This window comes from Salvelinus namaycush, chromosome 3, assembly GCF_016432855.1.
Source record: "Salvelinus namaycush isolate Seneca chromosome 3, SaNama_1.0, whole genome shotgun sequence".
NCBI classification, from domain to species: domain Eukaryota; kingdom Metazoa; phylum Chordata; class Actinopteri; order Salmoniformes; family Salmonidae; genus Salvelinus; species Salvelinus namaycush.
In genome coordinates this window covers 95106743-95114139 of record NC_052309.1, presented here as the reverse complement: position 1 = coordinate 95114139, position 7397 = coordinate 95106743, and the positions used below count along the sequence as shown (strand labels likewise).

Genomic DNA, 7397 nt, shown 5'->3' with positions numbered 1-7397 from the left:
AGATAACCCATCATTGTACAGGGGCCCTTAACAGTCAGATAACCCATCATTGTACAGGGGCCCTTAACAGTCAGATAACCCATCATTGTACAGGGGCCCTTAACAGTCAGATAACCCATCATTGTACAGTACTGCAGGGGCCCTTAACAGTCAGACAACCCATCATTGTACAGGGGCCCTTAACAGTCAGATAACCCATCATTGTACAGGGGCCCTTAACAGTCAGATAACCCATCATTGTATAGGGGCCCTTAACAGTCAGACAACCCATCATTGTACAGGGGCCCTTAACAGTCAGATAACCCATCATTGTACAGGGGCCCTTAACAGTCAGATAACCCATCATTGTACAGGGGCCCTTAACAGTCAGATAACCCATCATTGTACAGGGGCCCTTAACAGTCAGATAACCCATCATTGTACAGTACTGCAGGGGCCCTTAACAGTCAGACAACCCATCATTGTACAGGGGCCCTTAACAGTCAGATAACCCATCATTGTACAGGGGCCCTTAACAGTCAGATAACCCATCATTGTACAGGGGCCCTTAACAGTCAGATAACCCATCATTGTACAGGGGCCCTTAACAGTCAGATAACCCATCATTGTACAGGGGCCCTTAACAGTCAGAAAACCCATCATTGTACAGTACTGCAGGGGCCCTTAACAGTCAGATAACCCATCATTGTACAGGGGCCCTTAACAGTCAGATAACCCATCATTGTACAGGGGCCCTTAACAGTCAGATAACCCATCATTGTACAGGGGCCCTTAACAGTCAGACAACCCATCATTGTACAGGGGCCCTTAACAGTCAGATAACCCATCATTGTACAGGGGCCCTTAACAGTCAGATAACCCATCATTGTACAGGGGCCCTTAACAGTCAGATAACCCATCATTGTACAGGGGCCCTTAACAGTCAGACAACCCATCATTGTACAGGGGCCCTTAACAGTCAGATAACCCATCATTGTACAGGGGCCCTTAACAGTCAGACAACCCATCATTGTACAGGGGCCCTTAACAGTCAGATAACCCATCATTGTACAGGGGCCCTTAACAGTCAGACAACCCATCATTGTACAGGGGCCCTTAACAGTCAGATAACCCATCATTGTACAGGGGCCCTTAACAGTCAGACAACCCATCATTGTACAGGGGCCCTTAACAGTCAGATAACCCATCATTGTACAGGGGCCCTTAACAGTCAGATAACCCATCATTGTACAGGGGCCCTTAACAGTCAGATAACCCATCATTGTACAGGGGCCCTTAACAGTCAGATAACCCATCATTGTACAGGGGCCCTTAACAGTCAGATAACCCATCATTGTACAGGGGCCCTTAACAGTCAGATAACCCATCATTGTACAGGGGCCCTTAACAGTCAGACAACCCATCATTGTACAGTGTGAATTCTTGGTTGTGGTCATGCTTTTCTTCTTTGTTTGAAACCTGTCAACTGCTGTATATTTTCTAAGTTTGTTAAAGTATTGGACCAGATGTATCAATTACATTTAAAAAAAAAAAAAAAAAAGCTTTCTGTGTTTGTCTATTTTGCGCACACACACTGTCTGTATAAGATATACAGTCATTTAGAGATTACACAATATTATACTGCACAAATACTACATATCATTACATATGAGTAACTCTATCCAGAGTGACTTATAGTTAGCTACCTTAAGATGAATGTACTAGATAGGTGATACAACCATATATTACAGTCATAGTAAGTATAACTTTCCCTCAATAAAGCAGCTATTAGCACAGTCACTGATAGTAAGAAAAGACATGTGCAGGTGTACCCAAACCTATCTCAGTCCAAATCAAGCACTGTGTAGTTGACGTATCTAGCCAAGTGGTAAAACAGAGGTGAACTGGCATGAAGCACAAAGAAAGACATGCCAGTAACAAAAGTGGTGTAGTCTGACACCTAGTGGACAGGTTGATGTTGTTGGGGTAGCCGGCCCACCACCAGGTTGATGTTGTTGGGGTAGCCGGCTCACCAGCAGGTTGATGTTCTTGGGGTAGCCGGCCCACCACCAGGTTGATGTTCTTGGGGTAGCCGGCCCACCACCAGGTTGATGTTGTTGGGGTAGCCGGCTCACCACCAGGTTGATGTTGTTGGGGTAGCCGGCCCACCACCAGGTTGATGTTGTTGGGGTAGCCGGCTCACCACCAGGTTGATGTTGTTGGGGTAGCCGGCTCACCACCAGGTTGATGTTGTTGGGGTAGCCGGCCCACCACCAGGTTGATGTTGTTGGGGTAGCCGGCTCACCACCAGGTTGATGTTGTTGGGGTAGCCGGCTCACCACCAGGTTGATGTTGTTGGGGTAGCCGGCTCACCACCAGGTTGATGTTGTTGGGGTAGCCGGCCCACCACCAGGTTGATGTTGTTGGGGTAGCCGGCCCACCACCAGGTTGATGTTGTTGGGGTAGCCGGCTCACCACCAGGTTGATGTTGTTGGGGTAGCCGGCTCACCACCAGGTTGATGTTGTTGGGGTAGCCGGCTCACCACCAGGTTGATGTTGTTGGGGTAGCCGGCCCACCACCAGGTTGATGTTGTTGGGGTAGCCGGCCCACCAACAGGTTGATGTTGTTGGGGTAGCCGGCCCACCAACAGGTTGATGTTCTTGGGGTAGCCGGCCCACCAGCAGGTTGATGTTGTTGGGGTAGCCGGCCCACCACCAGGTTGATGTTGTTGGGGTAGCCGGCCCACCACCAGGTTGATGTTCTTGGGGTAGCCGGCCCACCAGCAGGTTGATGTTGTTGGGGTAGCCGGCCCACCACCGGGTTGATGTTGTTGGGGTAGCCGGCCCACCAACAGGTTGATGTTCTTGGGGTAGCCGGCCCACCAGCAGGTTGATGTTCTTGGGGTAGCCGGCCCACCAGCAGGTTGATGTTGTTGGGGTAGCAGGCCCACCACCAGGTTGATGTTGTTGGGGTAGCCGGCTCACCACCAGGTTGATGTTCTTGGGGTAGCCGGCCCACCACCAGGTTGATGTTGTTGGGGTAGCCGGCCCACCACCAGGTTGATGTTGTTGGGGTAGCCGGCCCACCACCAGGTTGATGTTGTTGGGGTAGCCGGCCCACCACCAGGTTGATGTTGTTGGGGTAGCCGGCTCACCACCAGGTTGATGTTGTTGGGGTAGCCGGCCCACCACCAGGTTGATGTTGTTGGGGTAGCCGGCTCACCACCAGGTTGATGTTGTTGGGGTAGCCGGCTAACCACCAGGTTGATGTTGTTGGGGTAGCCGGCTCACCACCAGGTTGATGTTGTTGGGGTAGCCGGCTAACCACCAGGTTGATGTTGTTGGGGTAGCCGGCTCACCACCAGGTTGATGTTGTTGGGGTAGCCGGCCCACCACCAGGTTGATGTTGTTGGGGTAGCCGGCTCACCACCAGGTTGATGTTGTTGGGGTAGCAGGCCCACCACCAGGTTGATGTTGTTGGGGTAGCCGGCTCACCACCAGGTTGATGTTGTTGGGGTAGCCGGCCCACCACCAGGTTGATGTTGTTGGGGTAGCCGGCCCACCACCAGGTTGATGTTGTTGGGGTAGCCGGCTCACCACCAGGTTGATGTTGTTGGGGTAGCAGGCCCACCACCAGGTTGATGTTGTTGGGGTAGCAGGCCCACCACCAGGTTGATGTTGTTGGGGTAGCCGGCTCACCACCAGGTTGATGTTGTTGGGGTAGCCGGCCCACCAACAGGTTGATGTTGTTGGGGTAGCCGGCTCACCACCAGGTTGATGTTGTTGGGGTAGCCGGCCCACCACCAGGTTGATGTTGTTGGGGTAGCCGGCCCACCACCAGGTTGATGTTGTTGGGGTAGCCGAGCCGGCTCGGGGAGGCTTTGTACTTGTTATTTATAGAAAAGCAGGAACCACTAGAAGCCGATACAAGCTTGTTCCTGCAAAAACAGGAACCACAGTTATAGTTAAGGCACACATCATTATATATTTTAAGGTACACAGCATTATAGATGTTAAGGCACTCAGCATTATAGATGTTAAGGTATGCAGGATTATATATTTTAAGGTACTGTCACGTTCGTTCTCCTCCTCGTCTGAGGAGGAGCATGGATCGGACCAATACGCAGAGTGATATGAGTACATCTTCTTTTATTAGAGACGAAGACGAAACGAACAATATACAAACTAATACACAAAACAATAAACCACGAACGTGAAGCTACAAACGAAAGTGCACACACAGCTACTAACGTTAGACATAGACAAAACACACAAACATCCCATGTCACACCCTGACCTAACTAAACTAATAAAGAAAATCAATATAACAGAGGCCAGGGTGTGACAGGTACACAGCATTATAGATGTTAAGGCACTCAGCATTATAGATTTTAAGGTACACAGCATTATAGATTTTAAGGTACACAGCATTATAGATTTTAAGGTAGACAGCATTATAGATTTTAAGGTACACAGCATTATAGATGTTAAGGTACGCAGGATTATTGTAACGTCCTGACCAGAGTTCTTATGTGTTTTGCTTGTTTAGTGTTGGTCAGGACGTGAGCTGGGTGGGAATTCTATGTTGTGTGTCTAGTTAGTCTGTTTCTGTGTCCAGCCTAATATGGTTCTCAATCAGAGACAGCTGTCAATCGTTGTCCCTGATTGAGAATCATATATAGGTGGCTTGTTTTGTGTTGGGGATTGTGGGTGGTTGTTTCTTGTCTCTGTGTTTTGTCTGCACCAGATAGGACTGTTTCGGTTTGCCACATTTTGTTGTTTTATATCGTTGTAAGTGTTCACTGTTTTTTCGTTTAATTAAACATGTTGAGCACTGGCTACGCTGCGTGTTGGTCCGATCCCTGCTACACTCTCTCTTCTAGTGAAGAGAGGGAAGGCTGCCGTTACAATTATAGATTTTAAGGTACACAGCATTATAGATTTTAAGGTACACAGCATTATAGATTTTAAGGTACACAGCATTATATATTTTAAGGTACACAGCATTATATATTTTAAGGTACACAGCATTATATATTTTAAGGTACACAGCATTATAGATTGTAAGTCACACAGCATTATAGATGTTAAGGCACTCAGCATTCTATATTTTAAGGCACTCAGCATTTTTTGCTATATTAAGTACATATAAGGCCCTTCTAATTCCGATCTTCAGAGAAAACATAACAGGAAGCATAGAAATAGTGCACATAGAACAGATCTACCGCTTCTTAGACTTGCTTTCAATGAGAATGACAGATCCGTAACACACACGTCGATGTGAATTTGGTCCGGTCACCCAAAAAGTTACATATTGCAGCTTTAAAACTGAAGGTGGATTTAGCTAATTTGGTGAAGCCCGAGGAACCTCCAGAGTTAACCAACCCTGTGAGCAGGTTTGGTATCTCATGTTTTTATACTTGTGTAGTAGAGCTTTGTAAAAAAAAAAAAAAAAAAAAAAAAAAAAAAGGGAATAGTGAAGTGATCTACGGGACTTCAACGAGGACCAGCCAACCTTTTCATACAGGATGTAGTGATGCATATGAAAACTGTCGCCTGTGATAAGGCGAAGGGCGTAATGGTAGACGGCATTCAAATATTTAAGAGTAGGGCTGAATTCTGGTAAATGGTGTCACCATACACCTAGAAAAAAAGGTTCCTTATAAAACCAAAGTGTCCTATCGCTTGCTTCATATATGGAACCTCTAAAAGTTCTATATAGAACCCGTCTTTGTTCAGAACTCTAGAGGTTCTTCTTCACTGAGCCAAAATGGTTCCATAGAGAACCCTGTATGATGCCATTTATGATGTAAGGCAACTACTAATAAACAGTAATTAAGCTAAGCATATATAATAAACAATTCAATAATGGACAAAAGAATACCAGCATAGTTTTGAGATGTTATTGTCATTATATACAAACAGGTTGGAAATAAGCCCTGGTTGCCAGGGAGGCATCTCTGTTTGAATGATAAGATGGAGGCGGTGCGACCTCAGTCCACCCTGATGGTTGATGTAAGCCACCACTGTGGTGTTGTCCGTTCTCACCAGGACATGTCTTCCCTTCAGATGTGGAAGAGAAGACCGCAGGGCCAGCAGTACAGCTCGGCGCTCTAGTGTATTGATGTGCCTGCCGCTCCAAGTGGGTAGCCAACAGCCGCTGGCCACACCCCCCCAGCCGAACTGGGAGGTGTCTGTGCTGACCAGCTCCCGGCAGCACATCCTCAGCATCTCCAGGAGTGACAGTGCCACCTCAACAATGCCCTGAAGCACTGTGCGGTCACCCACAGCTGGCGGTGACGGTAGCGCTTTGGGTGCAGCCAGTGGGAGTTGAACCACCGTTGAAGAGGCTGGAGATGGAGCAGGCCCAGGGGAGTCAGCAACGAGGGCGCCGTCAGCAAGCCCAACAGGCGTTGGCAGGTTAGGACGGATACTATCCGCCCCTGCCGAAAGTGGTTGAGGCAAGTTAAGATCGCCTGAACCCTTCTGGTGGGCAGGCGTGCTCTCATGAGGACTGAGTCCAGTTCCATGCCAATGAAGGCCACCCTCTGGGGTAATGCCCAGCCCGCCGATGTGGGTCAGGTGCCTGTCTCTGTCTGACAGGACCTGGGTCCTGGTTGGTGCACAAATCAGCCAATCGTCCAGGTAATTGAGGATCAACAACCCTCGGGATGTGAGAGGTGCCAGGACAGCGGGTGCCAAGGAGAGGCCGAAGGGAAGAACCATGAATTCGTAAGCACTCCCTTCGAAAGCGAATCGGAGGTACTGCCAATGAGATGGGTGAACAGGAACATGGAAATATGCATCCCTCAGGTCCAGCGTCACAAACTACGGTCGCCCACCGTGGTGACACGAAGGCCCCTGAAGGACAGGGGCCGGCCCCGGAATTGAGTCGGTACACCTCGAGCATTGTGGACAACACCCATGGGGACTCGACACACTCCTCCCACTAGTGAGTATACTTCCACGCAAGATATTACACTTACCACTGACTTACCAAGCAAACTTCAGATAATTTGTACCTCAAACCATACGGACGTCCGCCGAGAAAATGAAAGAGAACGTGTGTGTACACGGGTGTAAATCTGTAAATCCTCACCTCGGATGGATACCAATATATTGGAGCGATCCAATATAGTGAAACATAACGTTTATTTCTAAGACTTAGAAAGTGTCACCCACAACAACAAACAAATACTTAAATACATGTAATTTTGTCCTTGAAATATTTAATTGAAATACTGTAGAATTATATTCAGTCCTATGGAGGACGCAAGGTTTTTCCATATTTTAATGGGGCGATTGGTGGTTTATCGGGTGCACCACTGGGGAGTGCCAATATAGCCGACAGGTGGTTTCAAAGGCTCTCAGTGCCAATACATAGCATGCGCAATCCAGGGTTTACATACGTCATTGGA

The 7397-nt window shown here is 48.2% G+C and overlaps 1 protein-coding gene across 1 annotated transcript in view; it reads right to left on the bottom strand.

The window, feature by feature from the left end:
* Positions 1-7397, bottom strand: part of LOC120043725 (gastrula zinc finger protein XlCGF57.1-like) — a 714153-nt gene that overhangs the window by 468055 nt on the left and 238701 nt on the right. The window lies entirely within an intron of this gene.